At 47.7% G+C, this 10,964-nt stretch overlaps 1 long non-coding RNA gene across 2 annotated transcripts in view; it reads right to left on the reverse strand.

Annotated features, from left to right (window-relative positions):
* Window positions 1–9,235, reverse strand: part of LOC134361992 (uncharacterized) — a 28,178-nt gene extending 18,943 nt beyond the window's left edge. Inside the window, exons 1-2 of one of the 2 annotated variants that reach the window (XR_010021512.1) lie at window positions 8,659–9,235; window positions 3,482–3,760 (exon numbers count right to left, since the gene is read on the reverse strand). This is a non-coding gene — a long non-coding RNA (uncharacterized LOC134361992). Of the gene's footprint in view, window positions 1–3,481; window positions 3,761–8,658 lie in introns of those variants that run through there. The other variant, XR_010021513.1, reaches the window with a different exon arrangement.
* Window positions 9,236–10,964: the final 1,729 nt, after the last annotated feature.

Here is a 10,964-nt window from a genome sequence, read left to right on the forward strand (position 1 = left end):
AGGGCAGGCTGGGCGAGGCACCAGGGCAGGGACTTTCGGTCTAGGAACAACCTCTTCCTTTCGCTGTTCCACTTCAGACATTGGGGGTAGTATGTCCTCTCCATGCATCATTCAAACTTCAAATTTGCTGAGAACACTTTTTTTAAGGGCTATAGAATCAGAGGAGTGCATTTCAGCAGGACACAGAGCTGAGCAAGACTGCGCCTTCCAGAGGGAAGATCACCGGGCAGAGGAAGGTCACGGGCCAGGTGGCCTGCTTTGTGCTGCCTGAGGGCATTGACTTCTGAACAAGAGGCAGGTGTGCTGTGGACTTACTTAGACTTAAACTGAGTTTCAGGCTCTGTTCAGTGATTACCAATAGCTGATGGAGACAAACCTCTGTTGAACAGCAGTTCTGTGCCAGATGCTGGAAAAGGCACTTTCCCATGTGGTGCAGGTCCTCCCCTCAATGTGATCTTGCTATAATTATGAATCCCACTGAAGATGACACTCAGGTTAGAGAAAATAAATGACTTCTCTGAAGTCATACCAGCAAGCAGCTACCAGATGCCATCAGAGCCTACAGGAGGTGGAGAGACAGCAACAGCGTATCCCTGGCCCATATTACGACAGACAGGTGTAGAAAAGTCCTCTCGTGCTGAGACAGGGAGGCTGCACCCATCACCCACTGGAAAGTGAGGAGGCTTGAGGGTGTCATTCCTGCCTGATCTGGGGATCTTGGTGACCAAGGACAAGAACAGAGGTTGTCCACCAAGAAGACTGAAGTTAATATCTGCATCTTAGACCTCCGCTACCATGCTGTATGTACTCTGAGCATCCATACACCCTGATTGTCATGTACTTCCCCAGTCCCCTCCTGAAAGTGCATGGGGCTCTCCCCACCCTCGGGAAGAGCTGGCTGGGGCTGAGCCTCGGATCTACAATCAGTGCCTCACACTTAGGCTCCTCTGGGGAACGCCCTTTCACCATCCCCACCTAACTCTCTTTGATGAGCTCCTGAAAGATTAAAAGGCTATTATTTTTGTCTGTGCTTTTTCAAAATGATTTCTCCAGGATGGAAGAGTAGGGGGAAGTACACACGGCCAGCTACACCCACTGTGGGCGAGCTAGGCCTTGACAAGGGCCATGTGGTGGAGCCCAGGCTCCCCTCCATGATACCACGGCTCTGGGTGCCATTCCCTCAACCTGGTGAAAAGAGAAGTCATCTTAGCATGGTGTTGAAGTGTCATGATATTTGTGAGTTTAATGACACGACCCATAATGCAGTCAATCCTGCATCTTCAAACCACCATCTCACATTGTTTTGTTTGTTTTTATTTTTTTTTTTACATTCGAAGACATTGCAGAGCAGTTAGGGGGGAGGAAGGGGAAAGGGGAGGGAGATAGGGTGAGAGAAAGAGGAAAGGGGGTGTGGCCAAGGGCCTTGGCACCCCCCCATGCCAGCAGGGGAGCCCTGGGGGCTTCTGGCAGTGGCTCAGTGGTCATCGCTAGGCTGGATGCAGACATCAGATGGCTGTGGCTGAGGTCCTCGGCCCCCCACCACCCCAGCTCAGGAGCTCAGGGTGCTTCCAGCAGCATCCTGGTGGCCATCGCTGGGCTAGATGCAAATGTCGGGGTTGCGTGGCTGAGGCCCTCAGCAACCCACCACCCCAGCTTGAGACACTGGGCTACTTCCAGCAGTGGCCTGGTAGCCATTGCTAGGCTGGATGCAAACATCAGGGGAGCATTGCTAAGGCCCTTGCCCTCCCTCCACCCTGGCTTGGGAGCTGGGGGGGCTTCCAGTCCTTGTAGGTCTTATGGGTGTTAGACCTTTACTGGTTAATTTCACAACTTTGTCTATGATCCGTGGGTACTTTGTTCTTTCTTCCAGTTATGTCTTAGATTATTCGCTATTCCCACCTCTTAAACTCTGCACTGGAACTAATTTGTTGTCCTTTGCTTACTTCTAAAATGGGGGAACTTCCTGTGGGAACCAGCACTTGAGCCCTGTGATTGAGCTAAATTGCTGCTTTGCTGCTTATTCCCTGAGGAAAGCTTTTTGTGCAGCTCAGGTTTTAATTGTTGACCTTGTAAGCACTTACAGGTCTTGTGAGGTCTGGTACACCTGGGTTGTGTGGAAACTCTGGTTTGAGCTTGAGTGTTTTCAGCAAACTGCACACCTTGCAGTTCTATGTTCCTGACCAGTCTCCACTGAGTGGGCCTGCACTTATTGTGTGGCAGATCAGCTGTCCAGGATGTGCCCCAATGTTCCCCTGTTGGGCCTGTCTCCCCCGCACCCACACTCCAAAACCCTTCCCATGGGTTAGGACATGCACTGGTTCCTTGGGATGATTCACAGGCCTGTGAGTGGCTGCTTTTTTCAGTTGTCTGTGGCCTCTTGCTCCTATGTGGGTCCACAGAAACCCTGTCCATGGTCTTGCTGCCCTGGGGGTCACCAAGGCCCTCTTCTCCCCTGCCACTCCAAGTAACTTCATATATGGGCACAGCTGTGGCTTTTGCCAGCTCCTGCTCCGTGTGCTCACCAGGGCCAGGCTTGAAATGGCTGGGGCTCAAAATTGTCAGAGTGGTCCTTTCTTTCTCTCTGTGGCTTCTCCTGCCTTCATGAACTCCATAGGTCTCTCCTCCTCTTCCCCTGAGCTCTAGATGCACGATCTTGGAAATCATTGCTTTTTAACAGTTATAAATTGGTTGATTTGGGGAGAGGGAGATGCCAGGGACTGTCTATTCCACCATCTTGATCTGAAGTCAAAAAGAGAATATTTTCTCTCATCTCTCATTGAACCCAATGGTTTCCTCTAGACTTTTGAATCTCTTGGATTTTTTTCTTTCTTTCCCTTGGTTTCACCTGTTAGCAGAAATAGTGCTAGAAGAGAAGGGACATTTAGAGGCTTTTTCTGATTTCCCATGAGCCTTGGTGCATGGTTGAGATGTGTTACTTCTAGCACACATAGAAAGTCTCTGTCCCAGGCAAACAATAGAAGCCCACCTCTTGGTGAAGAGACCTTCTCCACCTTCTTTCAGTACTCTGGGTTCCCCTGTGTAGAGGCATCCTGGACCTCCCAGACACTTCAATGCCTGTAAGTGCTATAAATGCCAGATACTTCTGCCCCTAGCTCCCTGACATGGTCCTCCTCAAGGACAGCTTTGTAACGGCATCTCATTTAGGTACTATGGGGGCTTTGTAACACTCTCTATATTTTCAGTTAGGGGAGCTTCAGGAGTCACTCGGTGCAAGATGTGGAGGGCACAGATGAAGCAGCAGCTGCACAGTTTCTGCACTCAGAAGCTGCTGACCCAGGCCCACAACGTGACCAGCAGTTCAGGATAACAAGCGTGCCTTCCCACCAGCACTCTCCTTGGAGTCCTTCCAGCCTCTGCTCACTGGATACAAATGCATGCCTGGTTTTAGGTGTTATTAAGGCATCTAATTGCAAAATATGCAATTTTTTGCACTACTGCTGAATAACGAATTGCCCCAAAATTTAGATGCTTAAAACAACAATAAACCTTTATTATATCATTCAGTTTCTATGGGCCAGAAATTCAGGAGTGGTTTAGCTGGATGATTCTAGCTGGAAGATTACTCATGAGGTGGCCATCAAAATGCTGAGTCAGGGCTGGACTGGGGCTAGAGAGGTGGCTCACTCATGTGCCTGGCAGAGTGGTGCTGGCTGGCAGGGGGCCTCAGTCCCTCCCCATGTGGCCTGTCCACAAGTTGCTTAAGTTTCCTCACAGCATGATGCTGGCTTCTCCCAGTGATCTGAAAAGGAGCAAGGCCGAGGTCACAATTTCTTTCATAACCTAGCCTTGGAAGTCATACTCTGTCATTGTCACAGCCCCATTCGTTGTGGAAGGAGACTGCAAAAGGGCAGAAATACCAGCATGTGAGAATCATCGGAGCCCTCTAGGAGGTGGGCTACCTCCTGCCTGCCAACCTCAGACCCCCCACATCAGCTGGCACCTCATCTCATGCAGGCTGGTTAGCTGGAGCATAGCAAATCTTATCCCTGGGGTGCTTGGCCTGTCAATCAAGGCTCCTCTCATATGCTGTCCTCTCTATACTACCATGCATTTTTATCCTACCAGCTTCTGCTGCTGACAGTACTCCCAGTGATTTGTAGTATGCCCTCAGGAAACTTTATTCAGTTGTAAATAAACTTGATTAACACAGTCTAGGGCCAGCTGGCCAGTGGCTCACTTGGGAGAGTGTGGTGCTGATAACACCATGGCCACACGTTTGGATCCCTATATAATGATGGCCATTTAGCTCACTTTGGAGAGTGTGGTGCTGACAAGTCAAGGGTTAAGATCTCCTTACCGGTCATCTTTTAAAAAAAAAAACAAAACACAGTCTTGATTAACAGGAGATTCTCTTTCCCCAAACCCCAGAGGAAAACAGCTCCTTCTGAAACTCTAAGCAGAGATAACTCATTCTTCCACATTCCAAATTCTTACTCAATTTCAACAACCATCCTTTATACTCCACTTGAGCTGATGGCCGTACCCTGCAACTTGTCACCTTGAAATGCCTCACCTCTGAATCTTAAATAAACATGCCAAAATCTGACCCCAACCTCTTCAACTGCTATCTTTTTCTTAGCCTTATTCCTGCCATCCTTGTTCTTTGAATGTTGAAAGTCTCCAGTCCATTCTCTGAGTGCTGCCCCCTTCTTACCTTTTTCAAAGTACAGCAAAAGCCCCACAATGTGTCACTTCAACCACAGTTTTCCCAAAACCCTCAATGCCCTTGACACCTTACAGTTCCATCATATCCACCCTATGAATAGTCAGCTTAGAGATATCCACCCAGGACTTCCAATCCCAGACAAGCTAGGGTAACAAAGACCAGATTTACCTTCCTAACTGAAACAACTGAAAAGTTGGGAAAATATATTTTTTAAAATGGTGTTCAAGATACCGGACATGGAGGCAACAGAGGGTACTGATCACCAAGAAACAGAAAAGAAATTAGGTGACTCCTAGGATGGCCCCTAGCTTACAACCTGGAGAGAATTTCCAGACCATGGGTATAGGGAGAAGGAATCCAGGTGGAGCCCAGTGGTCTCCGTTATTTGAGGAGATGGAGTTGAGAATTCAAAAAGGCCAAGATGGCTAAGGTTTGCAGAGCACATATCAGAGATGAGAGAGCTGCATAGAGAAAGAGTGCTAAGATCTTCAGAGTGTCCTCCTAAAATCTTCAGCTAAGTGCTGATCAGATAAGCATGTAAGGAAATTACCTGAGGCCAAGAGAGAACCACCCAAAAAGATTAAACAATAATCAAAGTTCACACAAGCTACATTAGTTCCTGTTACCCTTGAATAGAGAACCCAGGAGGGTTTTGACTCAGTAACTGGGGAAAAATTATCTCTAGGCTAAAGACAGATGTGGTGCTGCTTAACAAAGAAATATATGAGGGATCAAACTGTTCCAAAAAACTTAACTGTACCACAGAACAAAATTCAAGATATTTATATGAATACAAAAATATCCTGCACCTGAGAAAGTAAAATTCACACTGTTTGGCATCCAATCCAAAATTACCAGGCACATGAAGAAGCAGGAAAATATGACACATAATAAGTAGAAAAATCAATTGAAACTGACCCAGAAATAACAGGTGATAGAATTAGTAAATGAGCACATTGTCAGTTATTTTATAACTGTATTCCAGATAATCAAGAAGTCAGAGGAATAAAATGAAACAATGCAAAAAAAAAAAAAAGGGAAAAGAGGAAGTAGTAGTAGAACTTAGAAGAAAGACTTAGCATATTTAGCAAAGACATGGAAGATATGAAAAAGGACCCAAATAGAATTTCAAGAGATGAAAACTGCAAAGCCTGAGAGAAAAAATACAGGGGTACTTCAAAAAGTTCATGGAAAAATAGAATTAAAAGATAACATGAATCTTTCCATGAACTTTTTGAAGATCCCTCACATACTAGATGATACTAACAGCAGGTTAGATTTTTCAGAAGAAAAAGTAGTGAACTTGAAGACATCCAGAGAAACTATCCAAAATAAAAAAGCAAAAAAGATTGAAAAAAATAAACATAATATGAGTGAATGGTTGTAGCCTCCATAAAATGGGGAAGAAAAGGAACAGAAAAAAATATTTGAGAAATAAAAATGGCCAAAATTTTCCAAACTGGATGGAAATTGGATTTTGGAGGTGGCTGGCCCCATTGTGCACACAATAAGCACAGCACAAAATAGCCGCCAGCCTCGTCTTCCACTCCAGCACCAAGCCCCTCCCCACTTCCCTTTGAGAAGCTTCCTGACTTCAAAACAACTTTCTGGCTTCTGCATCAGCGCTGTTCTCCACCCAGTTACATCAACCTAATGGTCCCTCCCCACTGGACATTTCACTCCCAAAACCTAATATAAACTCTCGCAAACCCATAGTTGGGGCTGTCCCCCATTTTCAGGGCAGTTCTGGGCTGCCTGCCATTCTGAGCACAGCTCAGCAGATTTCTTTCTTTAATAAAGCCTGAATCGTACCCGGCATCTTGGCTCACTTTCTTCCAGAAATTAAAAACCTACAGATCCAGGTAGCTCCATAAACTTTAAGCACAAGAAACATGAAGAACTTCAAGGTACATCATAATCAAATAGCTTAAAACCAATAACAAAGAGAAAACCTTACAAGTCGACAGAGAAAAGACACATTGTGTGCAGAGAAAGACAAGAATTACATCAGACTTCTCTTTGACACATAGTAAACCAGCAACTAGTAATAATAATTTAAAGTACTAAATGAAATAAAAACTATCAACCTAGAATTCTATACCCAGCAAAAATACTTTCCAAAGTAAAGGTAAAATAAAGAAACTTTCCAACATACAAAAGTTGAAAGAATTCATCACCAGAAGGCCCATGATACAAGAAATGAAAAATGATCTCAAATGGAAATCCACATATATGTACTGGAAAGACAAATTACATGGATAAAGATAAAAGACATGTTTTCTTATGTAAATGTCCTTAAAAGATAATTGACTGTTTAAACTTAAAAAACAGTGTGGCATGTGGTTTATAACACATGCAGAAGTAAAAGTATGATGACAATACAGGGAGGGGGAAACGGAAGTGTGCTACAAAAGTCCTCTACCACAGCTGAAGTGGCACAAAAAGCCCTTCAAGGTAGACAGTGAGAAGTTAAAGATGTGCATGTAAACTCTACAGCAACAGCTGAAATAACACAAGTTATGGTTACTAAGCCATCAAAGGAGATGGAATGGAATCATGAAAGAGACTCAATTAGTCCAAAAGAAGGCAGAAAAGAAAAAAAGTGTAACAAAGAGCAGATGGGACAAATAGAAAACAAAGAGCAAGATGATAGATTTAAATCAACCACATCAATAATCACATTAAAATGTAAATGGGCTAAACACACCAATTAAAAGTCAGCGACTGTCAGATTGGATAAAAAAGCAGGAGCCAACTGTATTCTGCCTACCAGAACCCCCCGTTAAACATAAAGAAACAGATGAAGAAACCCATCCATCTGCTTTCTTTGATACACCCAAACTGCTGAAAGCCGCTAGGAAAAAAAAATACACAAATGGGCACATTCTTGCTGCTATAAACTCATGGTATCCGTCTCTCCTTTTCTAGTCCCCGTGGCAAATACTCCAAGACTTTTCTCCACGCTCTAGCTACCTATGCTGCAACAGTGGCTTTATTTCCTACTTCACAGGCATGATAAACTGTACCTGCAGATGTGTCGGTCTCCACACCCTCCCTCTCCTTTTCATCAAATGCAGAGAAACGGTCATGGCTTCCCTCCTTTAAAAAGGGCAGGAGCCATCTGGAAGGCGCAGGGCTCAGGCCCCATCAGGGCTGCTGCTGGGTTTGCTTTCTCTGTCCCCTGGGGGCCCTTCCCCCTGCTCCGTATGAGACACCCCGTTCTCCCACAGTTGGGCAGGAGACCTCAACACCTCTCAGAGCCACCCCGGCCCTCCATGCCCCCGAGGCAACACTTGCAGCCCACTTCTCTGTCTGCGTGGCGGGCAGACTGCTCTCCCTAGTGTCTGAGCCAGCCCGCCCCCACCCCGCTCGTCCTCCCCGGAGTGATCTATAGAAACCCACGTGACCCTGTCACCCCTACCCCAGCTTCCCATCGCCTTGAGACAAAGCCGGCCCTTCTGTCGGCCTCCCTCGTGTGACCTGTCACCTCACCGCCCTGCACAGTCCCCCTTCACGGCGTCGCCCCCCGCGATCCCCCGTGGAAGCCACTCCACCCCTGCCCCCGTGCCGCCCTCCGGCTCCCGCTGCAGGCGTCCCTCCCTCCGCCCAGCCGGGCGACCAGCTACAAACTCCGGGGTGCAGGAAGCTGCATTTCATTTCCCTCCGGCCAACTTAAGCGGACCCAGCCCCCACCGTGCCCGGCTGGAGAGAAGTGAGGTGGCCGTCCTCCCTGCGGCCTCTGCCTCCCCCAGCCCCGAGTGGCCAGAAGCCCGGGTGCTGGGCAGTCAGCCAGCGTTCACCAGCCGGCCTCCGTCTGCGGCAGCCAGGACACCCCTGCCGGTCCCCGTGCTCACCAGGGCCGCGGGCTCCCGCCGCCTGGCCCACCGGACACCGGGGTGGCAGCCCGGCCGGGGACGCCGTCGCTCTCTCGTGCTCCAGTCTCCCGCCCCCTTCCTCGAGGACACCCGTACCTGGCAGCGGGAGGGTCCCCGGCAACTTGGCCTTTCTTCCCACGCAGTGAGGTCCCGGAGGCCGGGACACAGCCTCCATCCCGCTTTCGTGGGAAGGCAGGTGGCAGCAGAAGAGACCCCAACTCAGAAAGGCCTCCCGCCTCGTTCCAGAAAGCCTCCCCCGGCCTGCGCACGAGCGGGTGCTGTCCTCAGATGCGGCCCCTCCACACTGGTCTCGGTCCTGACAGAGAGAGAAAGAATAAAACGCGAGAGGTCTGGACCTGTTCTAAAGGAGCAGAAGTGACAATGCAGGCCACTGGCAGGCAGCCTGGCGCTTTCGCTGTCTTCACTCCAGCTGATGGCGTATAAGGGCTGCCGGGACACAGCGTCCCGGCCCCGGACGGCACGCGCTCTCTGACGGAAGTCTGAGCGCGGGAGCGGGCTGCAGTCGCCTGTGTCCCACGCGCAGGGGGACAGCCCCGGCTTCCGCCCCAGCCCCTGCTCGGGGAGAGCTGCGGGACTGTCAAAAGAAAGAGGTACAGGAATTCCCTGGTACCCCTCCCTGCCAGACGGGGAGTCGCAGTCCCCTCTCCTTGAGTGCGGCCGGACTGAGAGACTCACTCCCTACCACAAACGCCCCGTGGGGAAGAGGCGGAGGATTCCGAGACGAGGCCGTGGAGAGGCACTGCGGCGCCGCCTGCCGGGTCTCGTTTCGCACTCGCTTTGGCGGAGGGAGGCCGCCATGATGGACGCCCCTGCGCGAGGCCCAGCCGATGAAGCTCTGAGGCCTCCCCACAGCCGCCAGTGAGGAAGCACGGCCACCAGGCTGAGCTCCGAGTGACCCCGGCCCCAGCCTGCACTGGACCGCCACCTCGTGAGACTCGCCGACCCAGAACCAGACACCTGCGCCACTCCAGACTGCCTCCCTCAGAAACTGTGAGCTAAACGTTTAAGCTTCTGAGTTTGGGGGATAACTCTGTACCTCTGACCTAGGCTCCAATTCAGGGATCCATTAGGAGCTTCCAGAAAGAGGCGCTTCCAGCCTAGAAATTTAAAGACGTAGGTCAAAGCTCCTAATTCGGTTTTAGGTTCTGGAACTTTCTGCGTAGCGGGTGTTTCCCAAAGTGTGGTTCGCCAGATGATTGTAGCTGGTGCAGAGATGAGCATTTATTTTTGTGACATCTCTGAATTTATTTTACTGTGTTAGAAAAGTTCTGGTTTTCCATTTTCAGTGCTGATGGATTTCTTAGTGTCTGAGGGGAACTTGTGCAAGAGGATTACACACTATCAATCATAATTTAGGCAATATCCCAATTATTAACCTTAAGAATTTATTAGATAATTAGCATTCTTTGAGATCTTAAATAGTTAACATTGCCCTAAATATTTCTACTTACTTACAATTAATAAGTAATTTATTAAAAATTTCCCAATCAGTAAAAACCAACATTACAAACTTAACCCAGCACTTTTAGGCATTTAATTAAATTCTCAGTTCTAACATATTAATTCCCTTTAATGTTCTGAGACCCAAAATGCAAAATAGTTTCACAAAAAAATAAACGATCACAAAACATATGAATGGCCTTACACCAAAAGCGGTTACAATGTTGTTGATACCACGTCTTTGTTTTCTTTTTGATCCTCACTCTTATTCTTGCACATTCCCAATGTTACATTAGTTACATTGTCCTAAGGTTTCAGCAACTGTGAGGTCAGTTACTGATATTTTATGCCTCTCTGGAATTTTGGAAATTTTACCAGACCCCAAGTAAGAGAATATTGTCTTGACCCCACCTGGAGATGGCAGGTTTTGTGTGGTGACCTATTATTGATTTTTGGTCAGGACATAGTTGTACAGACCAAGCTGATTCAAACCTGAGCCACTGGTGGTCAGAGTGAGTTTCTTTTTGTTACAAAGAAGCTGTGCTTGTGATACCCTGGGACTTCTATGTTCTGCCTTCCCTAATGATACTAACTTTTGAGACTTAGTGCCTTTCCCAAGAATGAAGTGGTCTTTAAGTTTTGTACATGGCCTCTCCTTATTGTCCATTAATGATGATTCATTACTCTGATCTGTTAGCATAATGGGAAGCTCATGGGCATATGTCTTATTAGCATCTCTTTATAACTAATAGAGTTATCCAAAGGTTTCATTCTTTGAGAAAAGGAGAAAGTCTAAAGTTGGTTTCTTCCTTTAAGGACATTTGGCCAGTTTGTTGTCCAGGAACATGACTGGATATTCTTTACTTGATTACTGTGTGAGGTCAGCACACTTACAATGGTTGTGGCACTTTCCACTTGCCATCCAAGCATTCTTGTTCATA

Source organism: Cynocephalus volans, chromosome 13, assembly GCF_027409185.1.
Source record: "Cynocephalus volans isolate mCynVol1 chromosome 13, mCynVol1.pri, whole genome shotgun sequence".
Lineage (NCBI taxonomy): Eukaryota > Metazoa > Chordata > Mammalia > Dermoptera > Cynocephalidae > Cynocephalus > Cynocephalus volans.